Here is a 14491-nt window from a genome sequence, read left to right as displayed (position 1 = left end):
TAAAGCCAGGGGCTTCCTCTCACCCTGAAGGCTCTGGGAAAGTGAAGGAAAAAGACTTGCAAAAGAGACAGTGGCTTGTTGAAATACATGAGCCTGTTCCCTACAGTGGGAAAAATTCAATAAATGTATGAGCTGTATGGAATCACAAGGTGTTTGCAAACCCACTATACACATGCACCACACATATAACTTACATGTGTACATAAGATATATGGTACTGCTAAGATAGGACACTTAACCATGTTCTATGGGGCAGGCATGGGTCTAAGCCTGTTTCTATCAGTTAATTCCTTATCCTCACCCTTGGGGAGATTTAGTAATGTGGTTACCCTAGATACATACAGTAATTGTCTTTTGTTTAATCCATATCATTGGTTCTCAACTTTTGACATGAAGTGCAAGATAAACATTCAAGTTGATGGTAGAATTTGTATTGGGTAAAAGGGATCCCGCACCTCCTGCCCACCCCCCCTACGGTCAGTGGTCTGCTCTGATGCACGTGTCAGAATGCTATGAAACCCTGTCTCACTTACATCATAATGGATCTACTGCTATACTTAAGCACCGGCCAGGTAGGTGGGTGGGTGGGTGGGTGGGTGGGTGGGTGGGTGGGTGGGTGGGTGGGTGGGTGGGTGGGTGAGTGAGTGAGTGAGTGAGTGAGTGAGTGAGTGAGTGAGTGAGTGAGTGAGTGAGTGGGTGAGTGGGTGAGTGGGTGAGTGGGTGAGTGGGTGAGTGGGTGAGTGAGTGAGTGAGTGAGTGAGTGAGTGAGTGAGTGAGTGAGTGAGTGAGTGAGTGAGTGAGTGAGTGAGTGAGTGAGTGAGTGAGTGAGTGAGTGAGTGAGTGAGAGAGAGGAGAGAGCTTCTCCAGTTGTTGGTTGTTCTTGAATATACAGACCTGATTCTTGGCTGTCATCACTTGAACCTCTGGCAGCAGAGTTCCAGGGAGGAAGGCACCTGATTTTAAGTCACTCTCTGAAGTGCTGAGCCATGAAGCACAAACGAAAAAGGAAACATCTTGAAACCACACATTCCCCCAAAGTTGCCAGCATGTCAGGAGGTGTGTGTCAGTGATAATCTCTGAGCATTGGGGATCTAGAAACCGTCGTATAAAGAAAAAAGGAACAAAGATTCCAAAGGGCAGGAAGGCAGGAGGGAGGAAAAGGTGTGGGTGAGCCGGTCTTTCTAAGGGATCAGATAATCTGGGGGTCAAGAGAAGGTTTGTGTGACTAGGTCCTTGTCTCTGTGACGTAGGACCTGTGTTCCCTACATCAGGCTGCTCTGGATTACTGTATCACAGATGTAGTGATAGATTAGTATAATTTCTTATATAATGTATTTCCCTTTCTTTCATTTTATACAATGTTACAAATTTTCCAACAATATTTTTCCAGTTAATGATGAAAATGTGGCTCGAAGAGGTAAATAAAAAATTAGGAAAAAAGTTTGAGTGTCTATAATTGGAGGTGCATGGATGAGAGTGTAAAGTCATACAGAAAATGAGTTGATTTCTTAGATTGTCTCAGACATTGAGACCTTTCTTTCATTGTCTTAGAGTACAGACATATAAATGTAAGGCTCCTATATGAAAGAAAAAAACCAGCAGGACACACACACACACACACACACACACACACACACACACACACACACACACACACACAAATACCATTTAAGCAGGACAGCAGAATTGAGAAAATTTGGCTCTTTCTGGACAAACAGGAAAGTGAAATAGTTGTAGTGACTGTGAGGTGACTGTGTGTCTTCCCCTGGCTTATACAGCATAAGTAAGCCAAGGGAAGACAGAGTAGTTTCTAATATAATGGCTTGCTTAACATGTACCACGTCCAATTATTTGCATCTCAAAACTCAACTCAAGATTCATTAGTTGGAGTAGATTAGGCCTGAGTGAGTAATGCAAAAAGGAACCTATCTATTTCTCATGCAACAATCAGTGTATGTGAAGGAATAGGGCAAGTCTACCTGCTGATAGAAACTTTTTATCATGAACACTCAGCTTTCAAATAAACCCCAGGTTATCAACATCCCAGTTAGCTGGAAAAGGGAAGAGCATGGCGGGGCACAGAGGAGGACTTCATGCCTATGCCTTGTTGGGGCACGTGCCCTTGCCAATCATTTCCAACTGCAGAAATCCTAGTCACATGGTCAGAACTACTGTAGCTCCCGGAGGAAAGGCATTCCAGGCCCAGGGCCTCGGCCCTCTCTGGAACCGGTGAAAGCAAGACAAGTCCAGGAAGAGGGCAGGTTGGGAGAAAGGCTTTTCTTCCTTGCAGTCACTGGCAGCTCATGCTCCCCAGCCTGGCACACACTCCACTGCCCCACCTCTGCTGGAGACAGTCTGAGTCACCGTGATGTGGGCTGAGAGTGAGAAGGGGCTGAGGAGGAGCCAGGCGGGGAGACGGGGCAATGCGATGGCCCAGGCTCAGAACTGAGTCCCTCCCCTCAGCAGGGCCATAAGTGACCCCTTGCCCAAGAACTGCCCGTGGTGTCCGTTTCCAATCCCCGGGCAGAAATGTATCATGGGGGTGTGTCTGCCTCCTTTGAAAGAGGTTTTCAAAAGATCTGAATAGGGAGGCTGAGAGTCTTGGAGAAATACAGAAATACATTCCCAGAAGAAGAGTCTGGGGCAAGTGTGTAAAGTCTTCATTAGCGCATCTCCAGCACCATGGCTGCTGCCCAGGAATTCCCTGTGAAAATGCTGTATCTCTACCCCTTTCTGTATTTATACTGACATCCCTATCTTTCCATACATCAATACAGATACCAATCTAGATAGGCAGGCAGGCAGGCAGACAGGCAGAAGTCTTTTAAAACTTGTACCCCATGTCCTCTAATTATATAATTTCTCATGAGGAAAAAGCGGCTAGTATACAATTTTAGTCACTAGTTTGTGATATTCTGTATACATCTTTGGAAATATCACATACAAGATACTCAGTATCACTGACATCTACACACAATTTTCAAAATTGTTGTTCCCTGGTATTTTGGAGGAAGTGAAGTTTCAAATGCTTGATTTCATGGCGGCGGGCAGGGGTTTCAATGCCTAACATGATTGTCCACTCAACATGTCTTTTTTGAATGGATACAGATCCCAGAAAATGCTACATCTGTTTCTTTGTATTCATTCCTCAGAATTTGAGGAGACACAATGGGATTCCCCTGATCCTGACGCACTTGTGGTCCCAGACCGCAGTCAGACACCGGGAGAAGACTCCTCTGTCTTGGAGTGTTTCGCCCGTGCGTCTGCCCCAGGAAAGCTTCAAGCTGCTGCTGAGGATGGTAACGGAGATCACAAAGGCTGAACGGGATGAATAGCTGGCATGGCTCAGCCCAATCCCTACTTACTTCACTTTCCCTTCAAAAACAGCAAAGGTCTTCAGGGCAGAGGAACTAAGACTGAAGCCTCTGCAGAGAGACAAATTAGGGGTGTGCTTTCAAGGATAGGACAGTTCCCCATGTGAACACTGGGATAGCTGTGAGTGAGATAGTGGGCTGTGCTGGTAACAGTGTGGGAATTCCATCACAACCTCTTCCCTAGAATCAGCACAAACTCACTCACACACACACGCTATATTCCTTCATAGCAGATATGGCGCCATTATCCTTTCCTGTCACTTTTTCTCCCATATGCACATGCCTTCATTCCAGATGCATCTTTCCCATTCTGTACCAGTGTTACACAGATACACACTTCCACCTTCCCTGCTCACGCAGTCATGCTCAGACTCTGCTGTCTACACACTAACCCGTTAATAATATACACCCTTTCACACCGGTAACTTGTTTTACCTCCCTCATTAGAGCTAGATACGTATCTCTGTTCCATTTATAAAGACACACTTTGTGAAATCCAGTCACTCATGATCTACAGATGGAACAACCAATATTACCACACATTTAAAATTTTCAAGGGAAAACGGTATTATGCTATCCACATAAACAGAGGCTATCTGGGTTCACTGAAGACATTACATAGCAGACTCTTATTGTTTATTTAATGGATGGATAAATACACAAACACCAAGCACAGACCGCATCTATCATTTTTATTTAATTTTTCCACAAAAGCAGCTCTACCGCATGGACACGGGACGGTGGCCCCAACCCAAGGCCAGAGAGCAACAGAAGCTGCTGCTGCTTCAGAGCGCCTGTCCTGCGTCCCTTGTGAGGACAAGCTTCCTGGCGCTGGTAAGAAGGGATGGGAAGCAAAGAGCAGTGGGGATCTAGGCAGAGCCCAGAGATGAGCTCAGTGATTCTGCTCATCAGTCAGCACAAGGCTGCCCAGCACAGAGAGAAACTCAAAATGCCTCTCCATCTTCGTTAGTACAATCCCCAGCGGAATTAGTAAATCCCAAGGGAAAATACTTTGAAGGATTGGAGGGAGCCCAAGGACACAAGTGGAGGGCAGACAGTTATTTGAGGAAATGGTGGAAGAGGGCCTAAGGGGATGAGTTGTATCAGAGGAACATGGAAGAACATGTCAGTATGAGCTGGGCAAGGACAGGTTCTATCACCAGGAAGGTGTGACAGCACTAATAGCCTAAAGCAGGCCCAACACGGTAGGATCCTCAGGTCCTGACTTGAGTATAGACATACCTGGTCTGAGACCCCAGCACAGCAGTATCTTTTCATAGCTGATGTTCGCAAGTTCAACCCTATACAGACCCATCTGCACCCCGCTATCCTCATCTTTCACTTCCTTGTCATCTTCCACATGCATCTGAGTTCTCTACTCTGTTTTGTCCCAACCATACAAAAGTGCTGCATTAACTAATGTTAATGTCCCTGTGTTTTAATGTTACGTGAACACGAGTACGCAATACATACTTTCCATCAACTCCTTTTCACTCTCTACTTGTGTTTGTAATCATCATCCATGTTATATGTGACTGTAGTTCCTTCATTCTTGGCACATAAATAGTGTCTTTATTGATTATACTTTTATGAGCATTTGGGTTACTTTCAATCTTGGACTACTCTAAAAGGTGATATTCTCAAAAATCTATCACATGTATTTTGCTATACGGATATATTTCTAATTGGTGAATGCCTCAGAGTTAGAGGGCTAGGCTTTAGTGTTCATATTCTGCTCAACCCCTTAGAGCTCAATCTTTCAAAATTTTACTTAGAGCAATCAATCACATGCTGCTCTAAATTTATTCTTGCATGCTCTGTCCTGTGCCCTCATTTACTTTGGATCTTCAAACAGTTCTACATTGAAAAGTCATGTATTCTTTCTCTTACAGACATTGATTTTCATATACTTCTGTGCTTTCACTGTTACCTTAGATTTCACAAATACATTAATTACCCTAGTGTCAGAGAGAATACTCCCAATAATCCTGTTGCAAAACTAAGCCACCTAACATGTGAAACACGCAAACACATGCATAATTGTAGGAGACGCAATCTGCACACAGACACAAAGGACACATACCATTCTCACACACACAGAACTATCCCATGTTCAAATGCGCAAACACCCGATCAGGCATGCACACGTTAAAGAATTTATACAGACAAAGCACATGACATTCCTCACACCATTCTGCCACAATGTGTGCATGATACACACACCTGACACGTTCGTTAGAGATGAAGGTCATCTTAATTCACTGAGGAAAAGTGAGCTTGGTCAGCAAAACAAACACACTGACTAATAATAAATAGTTAAATTCTGCAAAGATAAAAATTCACCAATTGTTTCATCTGAGATTGTAGATCTAAGAGGGGGAATGCAAAGGGCACACCCACAAAAAAAATGGGGGAGGAAAGCCAATGGTACCAAAAATCTTAAGCAAGGTGAGTGAGTGAGTGTGAGGAGCCTGGACTACAGGGTCCAGAGAGTAACCCAGAAAGCTGAAATAGGCCAATTCTCTGTCCAAGCCAAAGATAACTGTTAAGGACAAACTCAGTATTTCCATGAGGGAAAGTGGGGAGAGTACATCACGGAGAAGAGTGTAGGAGGGAACAGAATGGAACCAGCCGCCTCCATTACTTTCGCTCCATTTTCCAGGAGTCTCAAAGCTCCACGCATGGGGTGCACCGCCTGGGTACTCTTTGAAGTACCCAGCTGTGGGTCCTGAGGGAAATGACGGACCCTCTGAATCAGAACGCTACGCCTCTGGCTCCTCTCTTGACTCGGCCTCTTGTGCTGCTAAGTAGAGAGGAAGAGCTGCTGAAGTCTAGGCAGATCAGGGCAGTGGGAGTCTGCACAGACCTGTAGAGATCGAGCTCAGTGTCTCTGCTCAGCCAGAGAGAAAGGTCTACTTTGGGCCCAGCCGCAGTCTCCTCCTCTCCAATCTGGGAGCCTAGGGCTCTGGTTCCATGCCATCAACAGGAACTCATTCCAAATACTCCCTTAATTTAATCACATCTTCAGAGTCCCATTGGCCTCCTAAGGTTAACATTCATAGGTTCTGGGGAACAGGATATAGCATCTTTCAATGGTGGGGGACCTTACCCAGATTATGACAACTAAAACAAAGTGTGTTTAACCCAATGACATGTGTAGTCAGGTAAACAAATATTAAAGAATTTTATCTAATCAGTACTCTGTGGCAGCACAGGTCAAAGACATAGGACAAGAATGTCCATAGAGACAACATGTGTGTTTTACACCCTCCTAGACATTAACACTTGGGCAAAATCAGAAGGTGTTGAACACTTTATTTTGGAGGTCTGGCCAGAAAAGAGACTGCAGTCTCCATGCATGTAGGAAACAGAGCGAGCAATCAAAATGTATGGAATGGATGAAAGAGTGGCTGTACCTCGAGAGCAGATTCACAGTGGGGGCGTGAGAGGGTGTATATCAGTGTCCCGGTTGACTGGAGACTGAAGCTGTTAGAAACCACTGCCCAGACGTGAGAGAACAGAGAAAGATAAGAAGCTTTCTTTCTGCTCTCGGAGATATGCAGTGCATGTACATAAGGCACAACCTTGAGATCCAAGGGAAATCTCAACAAGGACAAGTGCCCAAAAGTGCAATGTATCAGACGGGGCCATGTTTGATAAGGTAGGAATACTGTCAAAATGAGAGAGAAATGGGCAGACTAACTCAGCCTGAACTTGGGAAGCTGTGCTCCCCTGGTCATCACGTCACAAATCTTTCACAACCAGCTGGAAGGAAGCCAGAAAGGTCCAGAACAATTTTCCCATGCAGGAACCCGTAGACTCCTCCTTTGTCTTACAGAGTAGAGCAAAGCTCCTCTGTACAAACAGGGGTTTGCTGATACAACGCCCTGTCCAGATGTGACGTGTGTGTCCTCTTGTGCATGAAGAGTGGCCACAGATTTGAAAGGGGCCCCTCAGTTCTTGCATCTAGCCACCTCCTGTCCTCATAATCACACAGGCGTGACACACCATTATATCCACAGGTACTCACACTCACTCACACTCATACTCCAAGCTGATATCCACATGTCTTAAACCATCACACCCTCACTTTTCTGCACACACATTCCTCTAATTTACTTTCTCTAACATCATTCCTTCAGTACCACAGTCTCTGACCCCGCTGATAATCTCACTCTTATAGCCCTGTATTTCACACCAAAAGGGCTTGAAACAATCACAATTGTGTACCAACGTCTAAAACTCCTCTTTGTTCCCAGGCTCATAGTCCCTTCACATAATCCCCAAATTCCACCATCCATCTAGTGACCTCTCTCCTATCTAGCCTTCACGTGGCCACTCTGTTACGCTTTCGTGGTCTCAACACATCTCACAAAGTTCTTCAAATCCTCACAGTCTTTGCTATAAATCAAATAGATATTATATAACTACTTAAACTTTCATAGCACATCAAACACAGGTTACTCATAAATACATGGAAGATACACTGCCTCCATAAATACAAAATTATGCTTCACGTCACCCAGCTCATCACACAACCTTCACACATCTGGGCCATCTCATCTCTAGACTCACTACCTAAAATTGTTGAAGAAACATGACAGGCACATACACATCAGATTATACTCGCCACACTTAAATATGACGCGCACCAAATTTTCCCATCCCCGCACGACCACCAGAGACTCTCTAGCCACCTAAAAGACAAAGTGGATGCAATTTGAAGAAGTACACATTGGGTTGCAGTTTTTAAACAGAGGATGGGTTATTTTGTCAGGAATAAGAATTTACCCATTTATTTGCTGAAGTTTGTGAATTTAAAGGCATAGTGTTTTTATTGGAAATGTAGAGGAAGAGGAAGAAAACCTGTCTGGGGATTTTCAGGATATATTTAAATCCACAGTAGAGCGGATTTAAGAAATATACGTATTTTACTGGGAAAAAAGAGCAAGCTAGAAGTAATCTGTAAATTGAGAAGGTGTAAAATTCAAGATAGGCGATGAACATGGTAAGTACAGATGAACTCCCGAGTCCGAGCCCTATGTGGGCAGGGGACACGGAGGAGGGTGGCACACTGAGTAGGCCGCTGACAGCTGTGCCATTTAAGGGTACGTAAACTCTGGAGAGGAGGGCAGGGGCCAGCGCTGGGAGGGGTAGTCTGGAGCCAACCGTGGAGGCCCTCCTGGAGTCCCCTACTCCAGCTCAGAACTCAGCAGTTCCCCCCAAGCCCTGGCCCTGCACAGCTCTGGCAACAGAGGCCCCTGTCAGGTTCCCCAGAGCAGACACCTGCGAGAGGATACCGGGGACGAGAGGTGGGTGTGAGGGCTCTCCTGTCCGTTCGTACTCCCCCCGGGGGCAGGAGATGGGCACTTTGGTTTGATGGTCCCCAGCTGACAAACGGAAGCACTGAACCCATGTATATATACTCCAAGTATATTCTTCCAGTAAGTAGAGTAATATCATCAAATAATATAGGCAACTTACTATGTACTAGGTGAGAATCTGAGCCTCTGATATACTGCAGTATACATCTTTAGAAACATCGCATACAAGATGCCCAATATCACTGACATTTACTGCACACAATTTTCCTAATTGTTTCCTTATATTTTTGAGCAAGTGAAGTTTCAAATGCTTAATTTCATGGGGGGTGGGGGGTGGCAGGTTTCAATGCCTAACCTGATAATCGACTTAACATGTCTTTTTTGAACGGATACAGATCCCAGAAAATGCCACATCTGTTTTTTTGTATTCCATTCCTCAGAATTCCAGATTTCTAAAGAGGATTCTCTTCAGCCGGAGGCACATGCGGTGGTCCCAGACCGCAGTCAGACACCGGGGGAAGAGTCCTCTGTCTTGGAGTATTTCTCCTGCGTGTCCAGGAAAGCTTCCTGCTGCTGCTGAGGACGGTAAGGGAGACACGAAGGCTGGACGGGATGAATAGCTGGCGTGGCTCGGCCCAATCCCTACTTACTTCACTTTCCCTTCAAAAACAGGAAAGGGCTTCAGGGCAGAGAAACTAAGACTGAAGCCTCTGCAGAGGGACAAATTGGGGGTGTGCTTTCAAGGATAGGGCGGTACCCCATGTGAACACTGGGACAGCTGTGACATGGTGGGCTGTGCTGGTAACAGTGTGGGAATTCAATTACCTCTTCCCTCAGATCAGCACAAACTCACTCACACACACACTCTATATTCCTTCATACCAGATAGAGCCCCACTATTCCTTCCTTTCACTTTTTCTCTCATACACACATCCCTTCATTCCAGATGCGTCCTTCCCATTCTCTACGAGCGTTACACAGATACACACTTCCACCTTCCCTCCTCACACAATCATTCTCAGACTCTGCTGTCTACACACTAACCTGAGAAGAATGTACACCCTTTCACAGAGGTAACTTGTTCTAGCTCCCCCACTAGAGGCAGCCTAAGCACTCAAACACTCATAGGCCCTGAAATGAATGCACTTTCATACACAGGCTTTCTATTCCACATACCACTTCACCCACAAAACCTTCAGCCCAAAGCCTTCAGCCCCTCAGAGAGCTGTGCTTCTGGGAGACTCAAGCATACTTCCTCCAACACGCTCCATCTTTAACTGTTTCACAGTAAGAACACATACCACCCCTGTTCACGTGTATTGTCGCACCACACACACATGTACACCTTCATTCACCACCCCCTTACCAATGTCAGAAGCACTCACCAGGTGTGGCCCAGAATACATACAGACCTCCACACCCTCAATCCCACGTAATCACAACACGCACATACCTCAGATAAAATGTATGTCACACGGCATTCTGTGATTTCACATATGTATGTACTTCCAGGCCATGTGCTCACATAGGAATATTCTCATGACCATCTCAACTCCTACAGACTTCACACACTTAGTTTTCTCATGTCTGAAATTTCCTTTCCCAGGAGGAGGAGGAGGAGGAGGAATCCCTCAGTGGCATCAGGATCTTCTTTGTCCTGAGCCTCATGAGGTGACTCTCCCCAAGGTCTTGGAGGAACGGGAAGCTCTCTCCCTGTCTACCGAAGACTCCTTTCCACCGTACCTGGGAAGGGCACGCGTCACGAAGATTTACTACAGGCGTGTCCAGATGAAAAGAGGTGTGGCTGTGTCATGGGATGAGGCGGAGCCCGCCTCAAAGAAGAGCAAAAGAGACAAGTTGGCTCATTCGGAAGTGGCTGAGGAGGCTGAAGAGGCCTCACAAACATCCGCCCTGGACGACGGCTTCAGGTGCCTGGGCTGCTGCCGGGTTTTCCCCAGCTTGGAGGTCCTGCAGGACCACGTGGACAATGCGGTCCGTGAGGGCTTCAGCTGCCAGGTTTTCCCTCGCATCTTGGCTTGGCTAAATGACGAGGAGGAGGAGGAGGAGGAGGAGAATCGATGCACGATCATTTAGATGGTAGACCAAAGAACACTTTGGCAGGAAGACATCCTCCTGCGAGTACACAGACTTTTTCAGGCCCTAGGAAAGTGGAAGTGAAGTAGTCCAGACTCTACTGAGGGCCTTCATCTCTTAGCAGCCATGATACCCACTTTGGTTAAATGTATCCACCACCTTCCCTACATACATATCTGTGTTATGCTTTGGTAGCATATCCAGAAAAAAATTGCCAAGATTATTGTAAAGCTTTTCTCTTATTTTCTTTCAGAAGTCTTACAGTTCCAAGTCTTACATTCAAGTCTTTAATCCATTTTGGGTAGACTTTGTACGTGGTATTAAGGGTCCAATTTAGGAAATACATGATATAGAAGATATAAAAACTTTTTCTTTAATATAGAAAAGTTTTGAAAAAGTGAATGAGTTTTCTTGAAAAGAATATTGGCAAATCTTTAGCTAGAGTAAGAAAATAGAACCCTCAAATAAACAAAATCAGAAATGAAGAGGAGGCATTCTAACTGCTATTAGAGAAATAAAAGGATTATAAGAGGCTACTATTAACTATTATATACCAATGAATTAGATAACCTAGAAGAAATGAATAAAATCCCATAAACAAAACCTACCAAGACTGAATCAAGAAGAAACATAAAATTGGAACAGGTAAAATTATAGAACTAGAGAACAGATCCATGGCTGTCAGGGATTTTAAAAGGGTATGAGGGTAGAAGGAAACTGAGTGTAGCTATAAAAGGACATGTGAAATCCTTACAGTGATAGAAATATTCTGTACCTTGATTATACACATATCAATATCCTACATGAGACATTATACTATAGTTTTGCAAGATGCTACCTTGGAGGAAGCTGGGTAAAGCGTACATGGGACCTCTCTGTATTACCTCTTACAACTGCACATGAATCTACAATTATTTCAATTTTTTTTTTCTTAAAACCTGTATGCCCAGATGGTGTTGCCAATAAACTTCATCAAGCATTTAAGGAAGATATAACACCAATTTCATACAACCCCTTCCAGAGAATACAAAGAAAACAAACAAAATATCCCCAACTCATTTGTGATGCTGGAATAATTCCTTTACAAAGCCCAACAAGAGATATTCAAGAAAGGGAAAATTAGAAACCTATTTTACTCATAATATAGATGCCAAAATCCTAATGCCAGCAAACCAAAGCCAGCAATTTAGAAAAGGGATGATGCTTTATGATAAAGTAGGATTAAACCCAGAAATGCAAAATTAATTTAACATTAGCAAACCACATGATCAGATTAAAGGAGGGAAAACATGAGCATTTCAAGAGATACAGAAAAAAAAACACTGAAAAAAGTCTAAATTCATGCATATTCATGGTTTCCTCTTTGCTAAGTAGAAATAGAAAGAAACTTTAATTACCAGAGATGAAGATCTATAGCAAACATTCTTTAGAGTAGAATCTTATAAGTGCTCCCCTTCAAACACAGAACAAGACAAAGATCCTACTTTACCACGTCAGTTCTTCCCTGCACACTGTGGTCCTAGTGTGATTAATAAGACAAGAAATAAAACACAAAATATAAGGATATGAAAGAAAGAAGCAAGAGTATGTGACTATGTAGGCAGAAAATTAAAATAAGTACATAAGATACGTTATTAAAATTAGTGAGAGCTTAATAAGGTTTAAAAAATTGGTATAACAAAATCAATTCTATTTCCACGTATTAGCACAAACAGTAATAAAATGAACTCTTTTGAAAGATACCATTTATAGTAGCATGCAAAAGTACACAGGAATAAAATCAACAAAGATATTCAAAGTCTCTATGAAGAGAATGCTAAATGAGAGACACTAAAGTCAATGGAGAGCTGTACCATGTTGATGGATTAGAACATTTATAATGCTTGTTTTTCCCAAACTGATGCTTGTTTTTCCCAAACTGATTTACAGAATAATTACAATCTCAATCCTAATTTCAGTGGTGATTTTGGCAAACTCATTCTAAAATCTATATAGAAGTTTGAAAGGCCACACAAATAGCTAAGGAACACTTGAAGAAAAAAAGGTTTGCAGGGGGGTCTTGCCCTGATAAATAACAGGACTTAATACACATGTATGGTTAACACAGTATGGAAGTGAGCAAGATTAGGCAAATATATCAATGGAACTGAATAGAGGAATCAGAAGTAGATGTACATATACATGGAAATTTTATATACAGCAGAGGTAGCACTGCAGATTGGTAGGAAAAAGATGAACTTTTTTCAGTATATTGTGTTGGGCCAACTGGGTATCCGTATTTCCCAAGACAGGGAAAAACAGGACCCCTATCTTACCCCATACACAGAAATCATTTCCAGTTACATTTGAAAAAGCAACATTTAGAAGAAAACTAAGAACATCTTTATGATCTTGAAGCAGGAAAGAATTTCTTGATCAAGACTTTTTAAAAAAATCGATAAGCTTAACTACATTAAAATTAATAATTTATGCTCTTCACATAAAATGTAAAAAGACAGGGCATCAAATGGAAGAAGATATTTGCTGCTCTTACAACTAACAAGGACTAGTACCTAAAATGTGTAAAGAACTCCCACAAATCAGTAAGACTTACAGATCCAATAGACAATTGGAAAAAAGACTTGAAAAAGCACTTCAGAATCAGGAAATCCAGATAACCAATAAACATAGAAAGATGCTCACTCACATTAGTCATCAAGCAAATAAAATCAAAATAATGTAAATGTATTCTGTAAATGTAATTTACATTTGTTATTTACAAATACATTCTAATCTGATTGGCAAAAGTTTTAATGACTTATAGTAACAAATGATGGTAACTCTGCAGAGTAATAGGAATACTCGCCATGGCTGGTAGAGTGTGTATTGGTCTTACCGATTGGCAGAAAAGTTTGGCATTATCTTAAAAGGTGGGAGATGTGCACAATCTATGCCCCGGCAGTTCTACTCCTAGGTATACATCCAACAGAAACCTGGCCCATGGGTACCAGGAAACATGCCCATCAGTAGTCACTGCAGCATTCATTGTAATAGCAAAAACCAAACACAACTCAACTGCCTCCAGGAACAGAAGAGACAAGCAAATTATGATATGTGCTCACAATTGAATATGGCAACAAAAATGAATTACGTGCAGCTACACACATTATAAATAAGTCCCGCAAACATAATGTAGAACAGAAAAGTAGATATAATTTAAAAACAGTCAAAACTAAACTGTGCTTTATCAGAGACACATATAAGCAACAAAACTATGAAGAGAGGTAAAAAAAAATGGATATCACAAAAGTCAGAATAATGAGAGAAGAGAAGATACCTCTCTATCATAAAGAGAAGTTCTTGGGTACTGGCATAGATTTAGTCCTTGATCTGGGGGTGATTATAATTATTCATTAAACTATGAATTTCTTATATGCACTTGTCTATATTATGTCTGATGTTAAAATACTTATTAAAAATATTTCAGCTCCTGGCAGTAAAGTGAGCATTATTACAAAAAATAATCTATGACCACATGTAATGCTAGAGAAAATATAACAAATACTCTTAAATGCATAGCTGAAGAAAACAGAAACTATCAAAAAGAAAAAAATCAGAAAAGAAAACATGAACAAATTGGGGCTTGGGTTTTCATACACAAGCAGGCACAGAAATAAAACCTTGAACCCAAGCAAGGTAAATAATCATAAATTGAGACAC

The sequence above is a fragment of the Manis pentadactyla genome, chromosome 13, assembly GCF_030020395.1.
Source record: "Manis pentadactyla isolate mManPen7 chromosome 13, mManPen7.hap1, whole genome shotgun sequence".
Taxonomy (NCBI): domain Eukaryota; kingdom Metazoa; phylum Chordata; class Mammalia; order Pholidota; family Manidae; genus Manis; species Manis pentadactyla.
This window is presented reverse-complemented; position numbering follows the sequence as displayed.